This window comes from Bubalus kerabau, chromosome 1 (genome assembly GCF_029407905.1).
Source record: "Bubalus kerabau isolate K-KA32 ecotype Philippines breed swamp buffalo chromosome 1, PCC_UOA_SB_1v2, whole genome shotgun sequence".
Lineage (NCBI taxonomy): Eukaryota > Metazoa > Chordata > Mammalia > Artiodactyla > Bovidae > Bubalus > Bubalus kerabau.
In genome coordinates, this window is record NC_073624.1 from 120,633,278 (window position 1) to 120,655,151 (window position 21,874).

The 21,874-nt window shown below is 43.8% G+C and overlaps 1 protein-coding gene across 2 annotated transcripts in view; it reads right to left on the reverse strand.

The window, feature by feature from the left end:
- Positions 1-21,874, reverse strand: part of TPH2 (tryptophan hydroxylase 2) — a 102,616-nt gene that overhangs the window by 14,011 nt on the left and 66,731 nt on the right. Inside the window, exon 9 of one of the 2 annotated variants that reach the window (XR_008716563.1) lies at positions 10,663-10,717. The exons of the other annotated variant lie outside the window; for it this stretch is intronic. The gene's annotated coding sequence lies outside the window, so the exon portion shown is untranslated. The remainder of the gene's footprint in view (positions 1-10,662; positions 10,718-21,874) is intronic. 2 annotated transcript variants of the gene reach the window in all.

Below are 21,874 nucleotides of genomic sequence, written 5' to 3' on the forward strand. Positions count from 1 at the left end.
TGAAATCGGCTATATAAATCATAAAATCATGTAACATCAGATATCAAGCAGAGGATATGGCTGTTTTAGATGGAGGGGTCAGGGAAGGCCTTCCTGCAGGAAGGATGTTTAAGCTGCAACTTTCTTGCAAGTGGCCCTTTCTTTAGGTCATGAAAAAGCCAATTGTATAAAGACCTAGGAGAAAGAGTGTTCCCAGTGAACAGCCAGTGCAAAGGGTCTGAGGCAGAGATATATCTGTATTTCCAAGGGTGTCAGGAAGCTATTGGAAGGTCTGAGGCAGGAGAAAGATGTGTTCTGATTTCCTTTTCCAAAGATCATGTTGGTGCTGGGTAAAGAATAGACTGTAGGGAGGCAACAGTGGAAGCAGAGAGACTAGTTGGAAAGCAGTTGCAGCCAAGAGACAAGGGTGGTAAGCCACATAGAACTTGACTTCAGCCAGGGGTAGCAGGAGGCTGGGAGAAGTCAGTGTCACAGAGGCCTCAGGAGAAGATCCAAAATAAGAGATGTTAAGATGTGTCATGAGAAGAATCAAGATAAAAGGATGTAATGTATAGCATAGGAAATACAGTCAATAATACTGTAATAACTTTGTATGGAGACATATGGTAATTAGACTTATGGTGATGATCATGTTGTAACGTATAGAAACATTAAATCATTAAATTGTATACATGAAACTAATATAAAACTGTAAGTCAAATACACTTCAATTGCAAAGGAGAAAGAATAGTTAAAATACAGTCCTCAAGTGAGTCCTCAAAAATCTTTGTACAATCCTGGGCACAGTGGCGATGTGATCACATAGTCATAGAACGGGAGGACTGGAAGTTCAGCCTCTTTAACAAAAGGAAAACTCAAGTTTAAGGAGATGAAGTGATTTATCCTGGATCAGTCTACATGGTGATATTTAAGAGATCCAGAGCTCAGTGTTTTATGAGCTCAACATCTGTCACATTTTAAAGTTTCCAGGTAAAAGATTAATAGATGCATGATTTTCCCTTACAACCAGAAAAAAAAAAAAAATGGGGAAATGAAAGGCTAAATCAGGAAAACTAAAATCTCATGACATCTTCTTACTATGTTTTTGGCTTATTTCTCTAATTTATGCTGCATCTATAGCACATGATGTGAAATCCTTGGAGTCTTAACATTAACTACAGAAGAGTTTGTGAAAACAAAATAAAAATGTGGAGCCAGCTACAGGAGCATTTAGGTCAGCCTGTAACATGCATTTTTAATTTTCCATACACTACATCAGTGCATACATAATCCATCGTCATGATTATGATCTAAACCAAAGTAGACTGAGAGGCCCCCAAGAAAATCTGGTGCACCATTCACATGGTCTTCACATAGACCTGGCATCCCAACCTAGCATGAGGCAGGAATTGAAAGGTCTGTATCAACCCACCTAAAAATTCTAAGCTAAATCTATCAGTGTGTCTTTGGTCCTTGTGCTTCTAGAATTGGGGTAGCCTCAGAGGAAAGAACCACTGGGTTTCTTCCTCCTTGTTGCTTAGAATGCTGTCTGGCCCCATCCCTTATCTGGGAATCCTTCCAGAAACTCTGACCTTACACAGTTCCATCTGCTCATTCCCTAACTGCATTTCCCTCTGGTTTCCTGCTCTCCTCGACCAAGGAATGAGCCTAGATGCTGCTTCTGCAGCCTTTGCTCCCCGAAGAATTAGACCTTTTGCTTTGACATAGCTTTCCGTTTGCAGCTCCATGTGTGGCTAACAGATAAAGAGGAATGGTAAAATGTACCTGAAGCTGAGATGTTGGCAACATTTGAATTATGGACTTGCTCAGGGTAATTTTTCTCTTTCTGTTTCTAACGCCTCAAAATTCATTAGGTGGAGACCTCAAAATGCAGAAGACCCTGAGCATATCACCAGTGGGGAAGAGAGGGCAATGACACATGTCTTCTGCCTGGTGGTTTTTTTCTTTTTTGTGGCCAAGCCATGCAGCACGTGGGATCTTAGTTCCCCTACCAGGAATCGAACATGCTCCCCTGCATTGGAAGCGTGCAGTTTGAACCGCTGGACCATGAGGGAAGCCCCTGCCTGTTTTTTAAATGCAAAGCCGATTTAGAGTTGGACTGGATGACCCCTGGAGACCCTCCAGAATTCAAGGGTAGCTAATTGCTTCTTGAAACTTAAGGAACTAGAATTTGTTTTCCTCAGAGCACTCACCAGATGTGGATCTGTAATATATTCCCTAGAGACTTACCAAATAAATATCCTACCTATTTTTAAAAAAACAAAAACAAAAACCTGAGCCCTGAAAGAACTCCTGTGTAAGACAGAATTGCAGAGTCTTGGCCACTAATGCTTTTTAAACAGAAACAAATAATAATACGAAGACTAACACCTCCCAAATTGAAGGGTACCTTTCATCAAAGCTGACGTTCATGAATTCAAGTTTTACATACCACTAATTATATGTAATTATTTATAAATATTTTATTTGAATATAATTACACATAATCATTAACTGAAAACCAAAACAAGAATGATAGATCGGACCTCTTCCCTAGAAGAAAAGCAGAGTCATTTACACACACACAGTCATTAAGCAGAAGAGGATCTGAGTGACAGTGTGAAGTCCAAACGCAGCCAGGGGATGAGCTAGCAGCGAGGCGCTTTGGAAAATGAGATAGGTCGCCCAATGCTGCCATCTTCAGGTCACGACTGGTCGGACACCATTCTGGCAAACGTTCTAAGAGCTGCAGTGAGACCAGAAAGGAGCAAAGTCCACTGACACTGAACACATTGGCAAAACCCACCTGATCCCACACGCGTGTGTGCTCATGCTCGGCCATGCCCGACTCTTTGTGACCCCACGGACTGCAGCCTGCCAGGCTCCTCTGCTCATGGGATCTTCCAGGCAAGGATACTGGAGTGGATTTCCATTTCCTCCTCCAGGGGACCTTCCCAACCCAGGGATCAAACCCATGCTTCCTGTGTTTCCTGCATTGGCAAATGGGTTCCTTACCACCAAGCCACCTGGAAAGCCCTGATCCCACATGATGATTTACGAAAGGACATGCCGCGATACCCTTCTTTTGTTTGGTGTTAGGTATCTGAAGCTCTCGCTAAGGCACATGCTCCAATTAAAGAGTGCACATCTGTGCAAGCTCAGTCGTTTCTGACTCTTTGTGACCCCATGGACTGTAGCCCACCAGACTCCTCTGTCCATGGAATTTTCCAAGCAAGAATACTGGAGTGTGTTGCCATTTCCTACTTTAGGGGATTAAAGAGATGTATACCTTTTTCAAGGGGCTTCCCAAGTGGTGCAGTGGTAAAGAATCTGCCTGCTGATTCAGGAGACCCTAGAGGCGCAGGTTCAAGAGACACTTCCTGGGTCAAGAAGATCCCCTGGAGGAGGAAATGGCAACCCATTCTGGTATTCTTGCCTGGAAAATTCCATGGACAGAGGAGCCTGGCATGCTACAGTCCATGGACTCACAAAGAGTCAGACATGACTGAGCATGCATGCACACGTTTCTCTCTTGATGAAAAATAAATTTATTGTTCTGATCTTTCTCTGGAAGAGTTCTTTTGCCTCCTACTTTCCCATCTCTCTGCATCCCTGGAAATAATTATATAACCTCTTTCTGATACTCAGTCTGCATTCTTAAATTAGATTTAAATGGTGCACAAAGTCCTAGGAAGATGCCCAAATATCTTACTTCTTTCATTTTGTTCAGGAAATTTGTTTATACACATCATTTAATAAATGCTTGAGAGGGCTTCCCTGGTAGCTCAATGGTGAAGACCCTGCCAATGCAGGGGACACAGGTTCGATCCCTGGTCCAGGAAGATCTCACATGCTGAGCAACTAAGCCCATGCACCACAACTATTGAGCCTGTACTCTAAAGCCCAGGGAGCCGCAACTACTGAACCCCGAGCCCCTACAGCCCATGCCACAAGAAAAGCCACCACAGCGAGAACCTGTGCACTGCAACTAGAGAAAAGTCCACGCTGTAAGGAAGACCTAGCACAGCCAAAAAATTTTTAAATAAATGCCCAAGTGAGTGACGTATATTCTCTACCAACTTCACTAAAAATTGGGGGCTTTTTTTTGAGCTGGTAGCACATACTTCTAAGTAATCACATACATCATTTCACATCTGGAATTCCATCATCCGCATATACAGGACAGACAAGAAACAAGAAGCGAGCAAAGAATGTCTAAAACGGCCCTAACTGAGATGTGCTAAACATAACAAAAAGTTATGTGCTAAATTTGATTTGCTTTACATATAAAAGAATCCCTCAGGCCCTCACTCAGATGCCATTTATCCATATCTAGTACACAGTTCAAATAAACTTCAAATATGTAGCTTCTAAGTCCACACCCTGACATGAGAGGGGAACAAGAAAAATATACAAAATGCAGATCTGACACAGAAACACAATATTTGGTGCTTGGATAAACAACCCTAAACACTTTCATAATTGAAGTTTTCACCTAACAGCAGAGTTCAATCACGACAGTAACAGCGGGAGAAGAGCATGGAATGAATTGAGACAGCAGCATTAGAACATATACATCCTCATGTGTAAAACAGATAGCCTACAGGAAGCTACTGTGTAACACGGGGAGCGCCACAGGGTACTCTGTGACAGCCTGGGGGGAGGGAGGGAGAGGGAGGAGGAGGGAAGGGGAGGGGAGGGAGGCTCGGGAGGGAGGCTCAGTGGGGAGAGGATATGTGCACCCTTATGGCTGATCCACGTTTCTGTACGGCAGAAGCCAACACAACACTGTAAAGCAATTACCCACCAATTAAAGATAAATTTTTTTAAAAGAAAAAGATAATAGGGAAACTTAGCCAGTGGACCTCCAGTTTAACAACGTGTCCACACATACGTCATCTTGCTACAAATCTGCTACCTTGGGAAAGCTGAGTCTCAGTGATGCAGGAATCTTCCCAGATTCCTGAACCCACGGCTGGCAGAGCTAGGAGTCAAGCTCCAGCTCCCTAACTTCAGATCGCACATTCTTTCCTCATCAACAAGTGCACTTACAGATGTAGAGCCGCTCCAGTCCGCCACAGTAGCACAGCAGTCCTTGTTGCAATACTGCGACACGTCCAGAACAGGTATAACACCTGTGAACACTCTCCAAATGCCCCCAGCCAGCCACACTGCCCCAGCCCTCTTTCAAGTTCTGACCCCCCAGCCCTTCCCCTCGCTACCACTTCTTCATGATCTGGAAAATAAGGTCTCAGTACCTATGAAGCTTGAACCTACTGTACCCTGATCCCACATAAGTCTGAAGAGTGTCATTCTCTTTGGTACCTACGTCATCACAAAAAGATCAGTCCCAGAAAGGAAGGCCACACAAAGATGCTCTTCTCAGGGCATCTGCACCTCAGTAAGTGCAGATAAAAATACAGAAGAAGAGCCCTGTGTTTCACAGCCTCCCTTTCTCTAACATCTTTCCATCGAATAACTAGCATGTCAAAGAAGACACTTGAAAAACTGCTGAAAAAGTGAAGAGGATCCAGGTCCCAGTCACTCCTCTACCACTTGTTGCCAGCTACTAGAGTTTGGATTTTAGCCACATTGAATTTCAGTCTACAAGCAGCAAGTACCTTCACACCTATAGCCAAAATTCCCTTAATCTTGAATAAATTGCAAATAATAATAGGATTGGGACAGGAATGAGGTTTGATAGATAAGGGGGAAGCTTTGAGATGGACATATGAAGGTAATACAAATCCACATGGGGGAACAAAAGCGAAAGTGGGGGCTGCCCTGCTTAAGCCATACAGGTCATCAGTCAAATGTCACAGGTAGAAAACTCCCCAGACATCCATTTTTATTGCACTTTCTTTGACCACTTAAACTGTCAACACTCCAAGAGTCACATATAAAGTCAAATCACACTAGGGTGCAATGATTATTACCCCCGGGCTTTGTTTGCAGAGCAAGTGTTCCTGGCTGGGCACAATCTCTGGAACTGAGCTTCAGAAAAGCAGAAAGTGGGGGAAGTGGTGGTTTGCAGTTTTCATTAGCTGACCCTGGGCTACTCCTGTGTGAAACAAAAGTGTAAGAAATGCTAGACACTTTGAGCTGGAAGACACTGGTCTTTTGCAGTCCCAGGCTACAGCCACTCTGTAACCACAGGCCATCCACACCCCATTTCGAAGCCTCCCGTTGGTAAAAAGAGGGTTTTGGCCAAAAGTCTTCCGCCCTGTGTTCACAGATTTGGGGGCCAGCTGCTGTCTAGATTCTAGCATCATCATCCAGATGACTGCAGGATTATAACCATACTTAGATCTCCACACTCATATTTTACCACAAGCCCCTAAATGAAAACCACTATAGCAGAGCACAACTTAATACATTGTTTTAATTTATATTTGCCCAGTTCTACTGGGTCCAGCTCTACTCGAGATTACAAAAGTAGTTAAAGATATGGTCTTGAGAAAGGTACAACACAAACAGGTAGACAAGACATATAATAAAAGCAACAACAATAATAATAAAGTTCTGCTGTTTTAATGCCATCACAAATTCCTGTCTTGAAACTGCAGCGTGGCTTATCTGTCTCAGAAGACGAGGAACATGAAGCTTCTGCCGGACTTTAAAGGATAAATGGGATCTCAGATGAGCTTCAGGAAAAGAGGAAGCTGCTGGAAGAGCAACTAACATCAAGGACCTGGGGGTGGGTAATATTTGGGAACCCGAAATGTGAATAATAGGAAGTTAAAGGTAAATCAGATTATGGAAAGGATCGGCTCACAGGCTCCACTGGAGTAGTAGAGACTGCCTCTTTTGCCAGTGGTTCTCCTCAAACCAAGACAGACAAAAATAAGCTGAGAAAAAGAGGAAGGTTGGGATTTGAGTATCGTCTTGTCAGCTAGAAAACAGTGACCCTGAATTGTGAAACCAGCATACCCTGTCTTAGGTTAAGAACGGCCACAGAATGAATTAGAATGTAAAAACCTACCCTCTGAGGAAACATCATGGCAAACCTTGTGGAAAACTGATCATCAAATATAACAGGCACATCCATCAGATCATATCAGATCAGTCGCTCAGTCATGTCCGACTCTTTGCGACCCCATGAATCACAGCACGCCAGGCCTCCCTGTCCATCACCAACTCCTGGAGTTCACTCAAACTCACGTCCATCAAGTCAGTGATGCCATCTAGCCATCTCATCCTCTGTCGTCCCCTTCTCCTCTTGCCCCCAATCCCTCCCAGCATCAGAGCCTTCTCCAATGAGTCAACTCTAGGTACATCCATAGGGAGGATTCAAAAAACATCAGCAGAAAACAACTTTTATTGAAAACTACATCGACACAGGCGATTTTCAAGCAGCACTGTTTTCGGCAAGATTTTTCTGTCTGTTTAACTACCCTTGCCTCTATCTTTTGGGTTGCTTATAAGAACAAATGGATGGTTTGTTTATGTGCCCTCTGACCGTTTCAGTTTTAGGGCCCCTTGTTCAGCTTATCTGAGAGCATTTTCAACTTCAAATACCACCTGACTTGGTATCATTTTACACTTACAAGTTTTTATATCAGGCTTTAATGGTATTTTTTAATTAGAAAGAGAAAAAAATAAATCTCTCATCCCCTGCCTCCTGCTCATGGACTAACAGGAGTGAGAAGCATTTACCCAACATCTGGGCCATCTGAGCCATTGGTCCACACCTAAACTCCAACAGAATCCACTCCACAGGCTCCACCCCCAGGGCTCAATATCAGGTCACAAGGGCCATGTGGTGACCCAGTTACAAATCAGCACTGTCCCTGCCAGCCTAGCCTACAGGTCATACTTCATATGGCATAAAAGACCCTTGGGACTTCCCTGGTGGTCCAGTGGTTAAGAATCCACCGTCAATGCAGGGGACACGGGTTCAATCCTGGTCCGGAAACTAAGATCCCACATGCCTTGGGGCAACTAAGCCCACGCCTGTGCCACAAGCACACCATCCAGGCCCCAGAGCCCACCAACCTCAACCACCGGGCCCTCGAGCTGCAACTACCGAAGTCTGAGCGCCCCAGAACCCACGCTCTGCAATAGGAGAAGCCACCACAATGAGCAGTCCACACGCCACTACCAGAGAAAGCCCAGTCAGCAAGAAGATCCAGCACAGCCCAAAACAAATAAAGACAGAAGAAAAGACCCTCAAGGACTTAGGGCCCCTGCCCCTGCAGCCTCATCTGCAGCCTGCCCTCCCTCCTTGCCACCCACCCTGCTACCACTCCAGGCCCCCAAAACTGTTTGCAGCTGTGTGGATGGATGTGCTCTTTCCAGCTTCCCACCTAAGCCTTAGAAGACCGCCCTCCCTCTGCCAGGGATGCTCTCGTCATGCTCAGCCCCTCTGCCTACTTCCTGCTGGTCTGCCCGAAGAAGATGCGCTTACAGAGCCAGACAGAAACTTCCAGTCTTCCTGCCGCTCCCTCCTCCAGACTCGGGTCAAGGCTAGTCTGCCTTGTGTTTGCCATTGCTGCTGTGTCATGGCTGGTCTCCTGCCCCCGACCTGACATGTAGCGGGTACCTGGCAAATACTGAAGGCAGGGAGGAAACAGTGAATGGAGAAGAATTTCCCAGCAGGCTAAGCCAACAGGGTCCACCAATCTCCCAGATCAGTAAGGACTCCCCTCAGCACCCTTTCCAACATTACAGACTCTTTGAAAAGATGAAAATCCCATGACTGTAGCCATCGAATCATTTTTAACCTATACCTTCAGAAATGCATCGGTCCCTTGACCTCTCACTACACCTCATTCACCAAAAGCCGAGGGTCCTCTGAGCCAGTGAGGAAGGAGGGGGCCTTCGGGACCCAGCATGCAGGCTGATTGGCAGGTGTCTCCTTCTGGAAGCTGAACAGTCCTGTAGCTATGTGGCTTCTGGCCTCTGTCATGACTAGGAACAATTCTGAAAATTCACTGATTCTAACATCTGAGAGGAAAGCTTTTCAGTTTGCTGTTTCTAAGACTGTAGCCAACTGGAATGGAGAAGATGATGGCACCCCACTCCAGTACTCTTGCCTGGAAAATTCCATGGACAGAGAAGCCTGGTAGGCTGCAGTCCATGGGGTCGCAAAGAGTCGGACACGACTGAGTGACTTCGCTTTCACTTTTCACTTTCATGCATTGGAGAAGGAAATGGCAACCCACTCCAGTGTTCTTGCCTGGAGAATCCCAGGGACGGGGGAGCCTGGTGGGCTGCCGTCAGCTGGGTCACACAGAGTCGGACACGACTGAAGTGACTTAGCAGCAGTAGCAGCAGCCAACTGGAAGGAAGCCAAGAAAAACACTAACTGCTTGGTCAGAGTATGAAGGGGTCTGTGCTCAATCCAGCCCCTGAAGTGCCCTGAGCACCCATGAGCAACTTCTATCAGCACCCCTGCCTGCACCTTCACTGACCAGCTGATAACACATGAGATCAGACAAACACTGTTTTCTTCTGGAGATGAATTTGTGAGATGATCATCCATCTGATCTGTTTTACAAAATTCTGTAGCACTTTGAAAAGGTCGGACTTCCCTGGTGGCTCAGACGGTAAAGCATCTGTCTACAGTGTTAGAGACCTGGGCTCGTTCCCTAGGTTGGGAAGATTCCCTGGAGAAAGAAATGGCAACCCACTCCAGTACTCTTGCCTTGAAAATCCCATGGATGGAGGAGCTTGGTGCAGGCTACTATCCATGGGGTTGCAAAGAGTCAGGCACGACTGAGCAACTTCACTTTCACTTTGACAAGGGCGTGAGGAATACAAATAGGCTTCTTTTTAGTGTCTTCTGAACCTTCAGGTCTTTGGGTTCACAAATGAAAAGCTGGTCTTACATTCAGTATTACTGCTTGGACTCTAGATTACTGCATGAGCCTCAGTGAACCATCTCCAAAACAAAGTGATCCACAGAGTTTGGCTCTCTTCTTTTAGGGCAATTACATCTTTTTTCCAAATGACCCTTTTTTGAACTTACTGTATAACTGTGAGTTCATGCTCAGTGGCTCACTCATGTCCGACTCTTTGTGACCCCACGGACCATAGCCTGCTAGGCTTCTCTGTCCATGGGATTTCCCAGGCAAGAATACTAGAGTGGGTTGTCATTTCCTTCTCCAGGGGATCTTCTTGACCCAGGGATCGAACTAGCGTCTCTTATGTCTCCTGCACTGGCAGGCATATTCTTCACCACTGAGCCACCTGGGAAGTGCTACTATATAATTAGCTACCTTGAAATGGCTAAACTTCACTCTGAGGACACAAACACCCACACACCCACCATTTCATACCAGGTGTAGGATCAACACTCCATTTACATTATGTGCTTAATCTACTGTGCACAGAAGACCTACTTAAGCAAAAGCTATAGGTTTGGAAGTGCCCAAGAACTGACTTTTATAACCTAAGCAATTCTGAGCTCCTTGAAGGAGAAGAAAACTGATGAGCACATTTTCAGCCATACATCCTTCTGCATGCCCTAGAATGTTCTGCTTCAGATCACACATTCTCCTAAGATGTGGCGATTCTAAGATAGGCTCTCAGATGCTTGTAGGAAGAATAAGCTTTTTACTGCCTCCAAGTAACCTGAGGGTAGTCGCCACCACCTTTAAAGGGTCATTTTATTTTTATCCCTGTGTTATGAAAAGCAACACCCTCCCAGACATCAGGACTAGAGAGCTGGCATTTTCTCACCTATTTCTTTCCAGGCAAGGCCAAGGATCTTGGGAAATGATTATGTGTCTGAAAACTGAAGAGAAAAGTACATTGAGTGGAGACAGCCATTTTCACCGCCCCGTTGCACTGAGCTGTCCTCTATATTAAGTTTTTATTAATGAAGTCATGTTTCTTTTCCAGGCACTAACCAACACCACGATCATCATCATCTCTCACACTCAGAGTCGACACTAACCATCTCTATGTGCAAATGGGGTTGAAAAGATTTACCTAGGAATTGGGGTCCCTGCCACAATGAAGGTCTATAGGTAACTGAACCTCTAAGTAGAATGTCAGCTTAGGTGAGCTCCCCTCCCTCTAATAACAATCACTGCCACCCTCGTGGCCCACACCCTACCACCATACTAAACGCATCACACGGTGCTCACCACAACCCGCAGAGGTGGGCAATGTGACAGTAACATGACAGGGTGGTCTGAGGGTTCAACTTTGGAGCGGAAGGCCAAGTTCAAAGGCAGGCTCTGCCATTTCCTTGACTTTAGGAAAGTTATGTAGCCTCTCTGAGTCTTAGGTTTCTTGTCTGTAAAATGCAGAAAAATAAATGAATAACATTTACTGAACTCTTACTATGTACCACTGCTAACTCACTGGAAGGACAGATGCTGAAACTGAAGTTCCGACACTTTGGCCACCTGATGCAAAGAGCTGTCTCACTGGAAAAGACCCTGATGCTGGGAAAGATTGAGGGCAGGAGGAGAAGGGGACCACAGAGGATGAGATGGTGGGATGGCATCATCAACTCAACAGACACGAGTTTGAGCAAACTCTGGGGGATGGTGAAGGACAGGGAAGCCTGGCATACTGCAGTCCATCTGTGGGGTCACAGAGTTGGGCACGACTGAGTGACGGAACTCAACAACAACCAGAGCTAAATCCCCCCACTTTACACATGGGAAAACAGGTGGAGTTACCTGGGCAAGTTCAGGGGTGACAGAACTGGGTTGGAATTAGTTGTGCCTGATCCCCGCTGCCCATGTTGTTTGTACTATACCACACTGTTCACCTCTGTCCTTGGTGACTGCAGGCCCTAGAGATGACGTTTATGTCACCTTTGTGACAGTCAAGTTTGGTGGGTTCCTGGAAAGATGGATGCCCGTCCAGCTTGCCTACAGATATCCTGGCCTGGCTTGCACTGGGTCTCGCGTCAGTCAAGGAGCGCGTCACAGACATTTCAGGAGCCAGTAGGAGCACACACTAGAAACCGACCATGTCAGGAAGCCCAGGCTTTTGAGTCTTGCCAAGGAACAACAGCACTACAGCTAAGCTCGGGAGAGCCGAGACTACGACAAGACAGGCTGTGTTGGAAATAAAATATATCATTTTTATGTTAAAAAATGATATTACAAAGCCCCAAACCATATACTATATTGTATCACTTTAAACTACAGCAATCTATTTACACTGGCTACAGATGCGTTATTTGATGGGCACAAAATAGATTTGCTAAAGGATCATCGAAAAAGCACAAGAGTTCCAGAAAAACATCTACTTCTGCTTTATTGACTATGCCAAAGTCTTTGACTGTGTGGATCACAATAAACTGTGGAAAATTCTGAACGAGATGGGAATACCAGACCACCTGACCTGCCTCTTGAGAAACCTGTATGTAGGTCAGAAGCAACAGTTAGAACTGGACATGGAACAACAGACTGGTTCCAAATAGGAAAAGGAGTACATCAAGGCTGTATATTGTCACCCTGCTTATTTAACTTCTATGCAGAGTACATCATGAGAAACGCTGGGCTGGAAGAAGCACAAGCTGGAATCAAGATTGCTGGGAGAAATATCAATAACCTCAGATATGCAGATGACACCACCCTTATGGCAGAAAGTGAAAAGGAACTAAAAAGCCTCTTGATTAAAGTGAAAGTGGAGAGTGAAAAAGTTGGCTTAAAGCTCAACATTCAGAAAACGAAGATCATGGCATCTGGTCCCATCACTTCATGGCAAATAGATGGGGAAACAGTGTCAGACTTTATTTTTGGGGGGGCTCCAAAATCACTGCAGATGGTGACTGTAGCCAAGAAATTAAAAGACGCTTACTCCTTGGAAGGAAAGTTATGACCGACCTAGATAGAACATTCAAAAGCACAGATATTACTTTGCCAACAAAGGTCCATCTAGTCAAGGCTATGGTTTTTCCAGTGGTTATGTATGGATGTAAGAGTTGGACTGTGAAGAAAGCTAAGTGCCAAAGAATTGATGCTTTTGAACTGTGGTGTTGGAGAAGACTCTTGAGGGTCCCTGGACTGCAAGGGGGTCCAACCAGTCCATTCTAAAGGGGATCAGTCCTGGGTGTTCATTGGAAGGACTGATGCTGAGGCTGAAACTTCAATATTTTGGCCACCTCATGAGAAGAGTTGACTCATTGGAAAAGACCCTGATGCTGGGAGGGATTGGGGGCAGGAGGAGAAGGGGACAACAGAGGATGAGATGGCTGGATGGCATCACCGACTCAATGCACATGAGTTTGGGTGAACTCCGGGAGTTGGTGATGGACAGGGAGGCCTGGCGTGCTGTGATTCATGGGGTTGCAAAGAGTCGGACACAACTGAGCGACTGAACTGAACTGAATGAGAATTCATGAGAGAGTAAAGAAAGCGTGCCCTGAAATACTTTGGTGCCTCATGACAAGCTATTGAACCAAACTTATCCTTTGGCTCTGGCTACCAAGAGAACTGGCATGTTTGCTGCTGCCTAGAATATCAATCTTTCTCTTCTCTCTCCATTCCCCTGACCAGTAAAGGATGGACAGGCAGGTGACTGGAAATGAAATTTCATTTCTCAACTCAGGATCATGTACCCCATCTAATGGGGACAGCAACTCAGGTATGGCCACGTGTGTCCTTGGTTAAAGACAGTCTGACAGCCAGAGGCACTGGTCTCTTCAAGAGCAGCTGGCAATCTGGATGTCCATGTGATAGCCTCTGAAGTGGAAACGCAGGGAATTTTTTAAAGCTTCATCAAGGTGTAGACTATATTTTTTCCCATTGACATTAACCAGAAGACTCTGACTTGTAACCCCGTCAGAGAGGAGCATGATTTAAAGAGCCCGAATCCCCCTTCTGTACCGATAACTCGCCTCCGGGACACCAGGCACATGTGTCTGCTGTCTCAGCCGGTCACACCTTGCCTTGACATCCTAAACTCCTGAGAAGTGGGCTGGTGCACCAGATCAGGACACAGGAAGCTCAGCCTCCGCCATTACTGGAATGTATGATCTTGGACGAGCCATTTCCCTTGTCCCAGTCTCATTTACAAATGGGGACTCCTTTCCTTGGGAAATTGTGATTGGGCACCAGTTGTGTCTATAGCAACATGTGAATACCAGGAAGTGTGCTAGCAGGTAATATGACTCCCATCTGTCTCAAAGTGCTACTGAGACTCAAATGAATAAATACACGTCAAACGCTAAATCAATGAAGAGTTTAAGTTTAGGTGAAGGCTCCCTGCTCTGAGGTTATTAAGACCATAGTCATATTCACATTGACTCCTCCCTTGTCCCAGGACTCTGATTCTACAGATTCTGATTCTACAGGACTCTGATTCCCCTCTGGATAGGTGACAGCAGATTTAACTACAGGTCAACAGTTCCTGAAACCCAGTCTAAGGAGCTCTGCAATATGAAGATAGCCTGTTGAGAAGCAAAAGTTCCTTGAAGTGTTAACATCTATTCTGTCTAAGCATATATCACAGCAAATTAAAAAATAACAATTAGACTGCTAAGAAAGTCTTCCTCAGAAAACCACTTCTGATCATCCATTCCCCTTCCCAAACCTGATCCAAGCACCATCCTTTCCCTATCTTTGCCCTTGTTATATTCAAATCTTTATCTGTATCCCTCAGTAGACTGTAAGGCCCCAAGAAACAGGGCCGTGGCTGCTGTTTTACAGTTTAATTACTGATGCTTGACATGTAGTAGATGCTCATTCACTGAATGAGTATGTGAATGGGCCCAGTTGATTCTATCAGAGCTATGGAAAAGATATGTAGTAGGAATGCAGCAAGGTCATCCCTTTGCTAAACATCTGTGCAAAGAAGCAGAGTCCAGTGCCCCTTTTCTAGCCAGTTACAGCCTTGACTTTTATCTTGGAGGAACTCTTCTTAGAGTTGAGAGAGGAAAAGGTGAACAGCCCCCAAAAAATGTTTGTGAGAGCTAAACATTTAAACATGTCTAAAGTATGTCATTTAAAGGTATCTCCCCTGGTTTTATTACAGAGAATTTTAAAGCCTTGCTTTTTTGTTGTTCAGTCGCTCAGTCGTGTCCGACTCCGCAACCCAAGACTGCAGCACACCAGGCCTCCCTGTCCTTCACCATCTCCCGGAGCTTGCTCAAACTCCTGTCCATTGAGTCAGTGATGCCATCCAACCATCTCATCCTCTGTCATCCCCTTCTCCTCCTGTCTTCAGTCTTTCCCAGCATCAGGCTCTTTTCTAATGAGTCCTGCTGCTGCTGCTGCTGCTAAGTCACTTCAGTCGTGTCCGACTCTGCGACCCCATAGACGGCAGCCCACCCGGCTCTGCCGTCCCTGGGATTCTCCAGGCACAACGCTGGAGTGGGTTGCCATTTCCTTCTCCATTGAGTGAAAGTGAAAAGTGAAAGTGAAGTCGCTCAGTCGCGTCCAACTAGTAGCGACCCCATGGACTGCAGCCTACCAGGCTCCTCCATCCATGGCATTCTCCAGGCAAGAGTACTGGAGTGGGTTGCCATTGCCTTCTCCGAATGAGTCTTGCTAGTTAGACACTAACATAGGCTCTCTGTGTGTAAGTATGGAGACACATCCAAAATGCATCAAAACTAGAGCAAACACCTTTTAGAATTCTTCCAAAGGCTTCCTGGCATACTTTTATGTTAATACAGCCATCTTACAGCCAAACTGAAAACACCTGGCTTAAATTCTCAGGAACTTGAACTCAAGGAGGGAGCAGTCAAGATTAGAAACCTCAAATTTATTGCTTTCTTGAGTTATTAAGAAAGCAATAAATTGGATGCAATCTCAAACATGACAGAATGATCTCTGTTCATTTCCAAGGCAAACCATTCAATATCACAGTAATCCACGTCTATGCCCTGACCAGTAATGCTGAAGAACCTGAAGTTGAACGGTTCCATAAAGACCTACAAGACCTTCTAGAACTAATACCCAAAAAAGATGTCCTTTTCATTATAGGGGACTGGAATGCAAAAGTAGGAAGTCAAGAAACACCTAGAGTAACAGGCAAATTTGGCCTTGGAGTACAGAATGAAGCAAGGCAAAGGCTAACAAAATTTTGCCAAGGAAACACACTGGACATAGCAAACATCCTCTTCCAACAACACAAGAAAAGGTTCTACACGTGGACATCACCAGATGGTCAATACCGAAAGATGGAGAAGCTCTATACAGTCACCAAAAACAAGACAAGGAGCAGACTATGGCTCAGACCGTGAACTCCTTATTGCCAAATTCAGACTGAAATTGATGAAAGTGGGAAAAACCACTAGACCATTCAGGTAAATCAAATCCCTTACAGTGAAAGTGACAAATAGATTCAAGGGATTAGATCTGATAGAGTGCCTGAAGAACTATGGCCAGAAGTTCGTGACATTGTACAGGAGGCAATGATCAAGATCACCCCCAAGAAAAAGAAATGCAACAAGGCAAAATGGTTGTCCGAGGAGGTCTTACAAATAGCTGAGAAAAGAAAAGACGTGAAAGGCAAAGGAGAAAAGGAAAGGTATACCCATTTGAATGCAGAGTTCCAAAGAATAGCAAGGAGAGATAAGAAAGCCTTCCTCAGTGATCAATGCAAAGAAATAGAGGAAAACAACAGAATGGGAAAGACTAGAGATCTCTTCAAGAAAATTAGAGATACCAAGGGAATATTTCATGCAAAGATGGGCAGAAACTATATGGACCTAACAGAAGCAGAAGATATTAAGAAGAGGTGGCAAGAATATACGGAAGAACTATACAAAAAAGATCTTCATGACCCAGATAACCACAATGGTGTGATCACTCACCTAGAGCCAGTGAGCCTTAGGAAACATCACTACAAACAAAGCTAGTAGAGGTGACGGAATTCCAGTTGAACTATTTCAAATCCTAAAAGATGATGCTATGAAAGTGCTGCACCCAATATGCCAGTGAATTTGGAAAACTCAGCAGTGGCCACAGGACTGGAAAAGGTCAGTTTTCATTCCAATCCCTAAGAAAGGCAATGCCAAAGAATGCTCAAACTACCGCACAATTGCACTCATCTCACATGCTAGTAAAGTAATGCTCAAAATTCTCTAAGCCAGGCTTCAGCAATACATGAACTGTGAACTTCCAGATGTTCAAGCTTAATTTAGTAAAAGCAGAGGATCCAGAGATCAAATTGCCATCATCTGCTGGATCATCGAAAAAGCAAGAGAGTTCCAGAAAAACATCTACTTCTGCTTTATTGACTATGCCAAAGCCTTTGACTGTGTGGATCACAACAAACTGTGGAAAATTCTGAAAGAGATGGGGCTACCAGACCACCTGACCTGCCTCCTGAGAAATCTGTATGCAGGTCAAGAAGCAACAGTTAGAACTGGACATGGAACAACAGACTGGTTCCAAATTGGGAAAGGAGTACATCAAGGCTGTATATTGTCACCCTGCTTATTTAACTTCTATGCAGAGTACATCATGAGAAACACTGGGCTGGAAGAAGCACAAGCTGGAATCAAGATTGCCAGAAGAAATATCAATAACTTGAGATATGCAGATGACACCACCCTTATGGCAGAAAGCGAAGAAGAACTAAAGAGCCTCTTGATGAAAGTGAAAGAGGAGAGTGAAAAGGTTGGCTTAAAACTCAACATTCAGAAAACTAAGATCATGGCATCCGGTCCCATTACTTCATGGCAAATAGATGGGCAAACAATGGAAACAGTGAGAGACTTTATTTTGGGGGGCTTGAAAATCACTGCAAATGGTGACTGAAGCCATGAAATTAAAAGACACTTGCTCCTTGGAAGAAAAGTTATGACCAAACTAGACAGCATATTAAAAATCAGAGACATTACTTTGCCAACAAAGGTCCATCTAGTCAAAGCTATGGTTTTTCCAGTGTTCATGTATGGATGTAAGAGTTAGACTCTCACTGAGCACCGAAGAATTGATGCTTTTGAACTGTGGTGTTGGAGAAGACTCTTGAGAGTCCCTTGGGCTGCAAGGAGATCCAATCAGTCCATCCTAAAGGAAATCAGTCCTGAATTTTCATTGGAAGGACTGATGCTGAAGCTGAAACTCCAATACTTTGGCCACCTGATGCGAAGAGCTGACTCATTTGAAAAGACCCTGATGCTGGGAAAGATTGAGGGCAGGAGGAGAAGGGGATGACAGAGGATGAGATGGTTGGATGGCATCACCGACTCGATGGACATGAGTTTGAGGAAACTCCGGGAGTTAGTGATGGACAGGGAAGCCTGGCTTGCTACAGTCCATGGGGTCGCAAAGAGTCACACACGACTGAATGACTGAACTGAACTGAGCTATTAAGGGAGTGCTGCATGTACCAATGAACAGCATGGCTCCTAATCTGCTTGAGAAATTTAAGTCAGGAATTCATTATTTCATGTGCTCTCATTGGCACAAACTATTTATTCGTTTGTTCTCCCCAGATGTTTCCTGCAACTTGCCTTTCTCTATGCTCACTCAGGGGAGGTGTGCTATTAACTCTGAGGAGGCCTCTTCCATCTCCAGGGAGAAGTTTGATATCATTTGGAGGAGGCCTTCCCTTTATTATTTATGGTTAAAATACCTTACATTGCAAAGCAGCATGCCGCTCCATCCACAACCCCTTTATAATATAAACTGCACAGCCTGCATTTCAGAAGGGAAAACCTGAGTTCAGTTGAAAGTTAGAGAACTAACCAAGATCACCAGAAGAGTCACAGTTCTCTCCAGGGGTCTTTCCTGCACTTGAGTTTGACTGACTTGACCACCTAGTGCAATTTGAGTGCAATTTACCAAATACTCTAGCTGGTATTTATTGAATATCTAGCTCTGTGCTAAGCAGCTTTACAATGCCTTATCTTATGAATCCCCAATAGCGCTACAAGACTTGATAGTATTACTATTCTCATTTTAATGTTGAAGAAACTAGGGCACAGAGAGGCTAACTAATTTATCCAAGGTTATCCAACCAGTAAGTGATACAGCCAGATGTGAAGTCACATAATTTGACCTTGAAGCCTGCAGTCTGAATACCTACTACACTATACTGCCTTGCTAGCAAGTCCCTAAAGTGCTCAAGAAAAACCCTCATATATAGGAGCGTTCACTCTATTTCATTCCAGATTTCCATTTCCTCCTTATGTGTATGATTATCTGAGATTAAGGGCTCTGGGTAAAGATGGTCATGATCTTATCAAAAAAAAGAACAGTAGGAGGGGTGAATATTGGTTAGATAAAAGTAGCAATCACTAATTTGGGGACAAGAATAATGCAAATTTTGAAGACTGAAGTTTAAAAGATATATGAAAACCAATTTTCTTATTTTAAAAAGTGCTAACTTTTTTCATTAGCTGCATCTGATGTTCACTAAAGCACTCTGCAAATTACCTGAGTGAAAAATCATAATCTCCATATTTCTAGGGTACTTCCAATTTATTTTTTCTTCTGTTGATGTAAAAGGTAAAGTCTCTCCTGACAGCACAAGTGTTTGATAAATGGATCAACATCTTGCTGCTTCCTTTTCCAAAACCAGGACTCCCCTTTACCAAGTTCTTATTTGCCATGGCAAAATAACTTTTCAGAAAAACTAGGAAGTTATACACCAAATTGTTAACACTGGTTATTGCTGCTGTGATATTACAAATGATCTTTAAATTCTTTTCCTTGCTTATCCATTTTTTAAAATTTTCTACAGTGAATATGTGTCACCTGTATAATAAGACAGAGAAACAAAGGTTTTTGTAAAGACTTCTCAATAGAGGAGTCCCTGATTCACCCTGCCTTCTCTTCATTGCTGAGGGAATGGTTTTTTTTTTCCAGTTTTATTGAGACATAATCAACATATTTCACTGTATACATTTAAGGGGTACAGCAAAATGGCTTGACTTACATATATTGTGAATGATTACTATAAGAAATTAGTTAGCATCTCATCTATCATCTCATACATATGTATGTATGTGAAAGTTGCTCAGTCGTGTCTGACTCCTTGCGACCCCATCTCATATAGACACAATAAAAAACAAAAAGAAAAAAGTGCTTTTCCTTGTGATGAGAATTCTTAGGGTTTACCTTCTTAGCAATTTTCATGATGTTTTATGGACACTGTAAAGGACAGACTTTAAGACTGTTTAAAGAAGGATGAGGGCCCCGCGGTGATTTATTCCTTCCCAGCCTTCTGGCAGTTCTTACGTGACACCTCCTCCGCCCTCAAATGATAGTATTTCCATTTTCTGGGAGCCTTCTCCCCAGGATGAAATCCACCCATCAGAAATGTTCCAGAAATGCCCACTCTCACAGTGACAAATATATAGAATTCTAAGCCAATTACAATATTTCTACAAAGGGAGCAGAGACTTTTAATCACCATGCGTTCAGTCTCATGTCGCGTTTCTTATTATGCTTTCTTTCACCATGGATCATAATGTACAGTAATGCATTTTACATCTACTAAATGTGTTCTGGGTTTTTATATCACTGTTCAGAAGAATAGCTCTGGAAAATCTTTTGACTCCTTTATTTGAAAACTACATTTGTGGAATGGGGTAATTAAATTCCTATAGTTCAATATAACATTACTTTTGCTATTCTTCTTCATAAAAAAAAAATCCCAACCACCTCTCTCTGCTTTTGCTAGAAATGGAATTACACCACCAATATTTCTGTTAATACAAGCCTAAGATTTTGAAAACCTACTTTATTGCTGTTAAACTAGAAAATTCCTTCTTCTCTACATCTTTATGGAAATTAAAGTGACTGCACAAATCTGTGCCTGAAGAATGCATTCCAGCTTACTTTGAGCAGAAAAAGTAAGAAGGACTCAATGTCAGAGCTTTTGAATCACAGGAAGAAGTTAGCTCTGTGTGAGCACCTAGAGGATGCAGGGGCTTGAAATGACTTTGAAATTAATCAACAATATAACTCCTCTGGTGCAGTGTGGATTTGAGGAGTGATAGTGAGATCAATATCATGTCGATATGATATATTAGACAGTAGCACAGCATACATCACAGAAGTATTTCATCTCATTTGATCTTCACTCAGCATAGAGTGGTAGAAGAATATCTCCATTTTAAAGAAGACATTGAGGCACAAATAGGGAACACAGTTGGTCCCTGAGTACAAGATCAAGAAGTAACAGAGCTGGTACTCAGGTCACCAAAAGATAAGACCCAGGTGTTCACAAGCATGTGGAGAAAAGAGAACCCTTCTGCGCTCCTGGTGGGAATGCAAACTGGTGCAGACACTGTGAAAAACGGTATGAAGTTACCTCAAAAAACTGAAAACAGAACTACTATATGATCCAGAAGTTCTTCTTCTGGATATATTATCAAAGGAAATGAAAGCAAGATTTCAAGAGGTATCTGCATTCCATGTTTATCACATTATTTGAAATAGCCAAAATATGAAAACAATCTAAGTGTCCATTTGTGGACTAATGGATAAAAATGTGATACATATATACACAGTAGGTCACTTCAGTCATGTCTAACTCTACGACCGTATGGACTGTAGCCCACTAGGCTCCTCTGTCCATGGGATTCTTCAGGCAAGAATACTGAAATGGGTTGCCATGCCCTTCTCCAGGGGATCTTTCCAACCCAGGGATCTGCATCTCTTACATCTCTTGCAGTGTCAGGCAGGTTCTTTATCACTAGTGCCACTTGGGAAGTCATACACACACATACACACACACACACACACACACACACACACACAGAGTGGAATACTATGCAGCCATGAGAAAGAAGGAAATCCTGCCATTTGCAACAACATCGATGGACCATGAAAGTATTACACTAAGTAAAATATCTCAGAGAAAGACAAATATCTATAATATCACTTATATGTGGATTCTAAAAAACTGAACTCACCAAAACACAAATTAGAATGGTAGTTGCTTCCCTGGTGGCTCAACTGATAAAGAATCCACCTGCAATCAGGGAGACCCAGGTTCAATCTCTGGGTTGGGAAGATCCCCT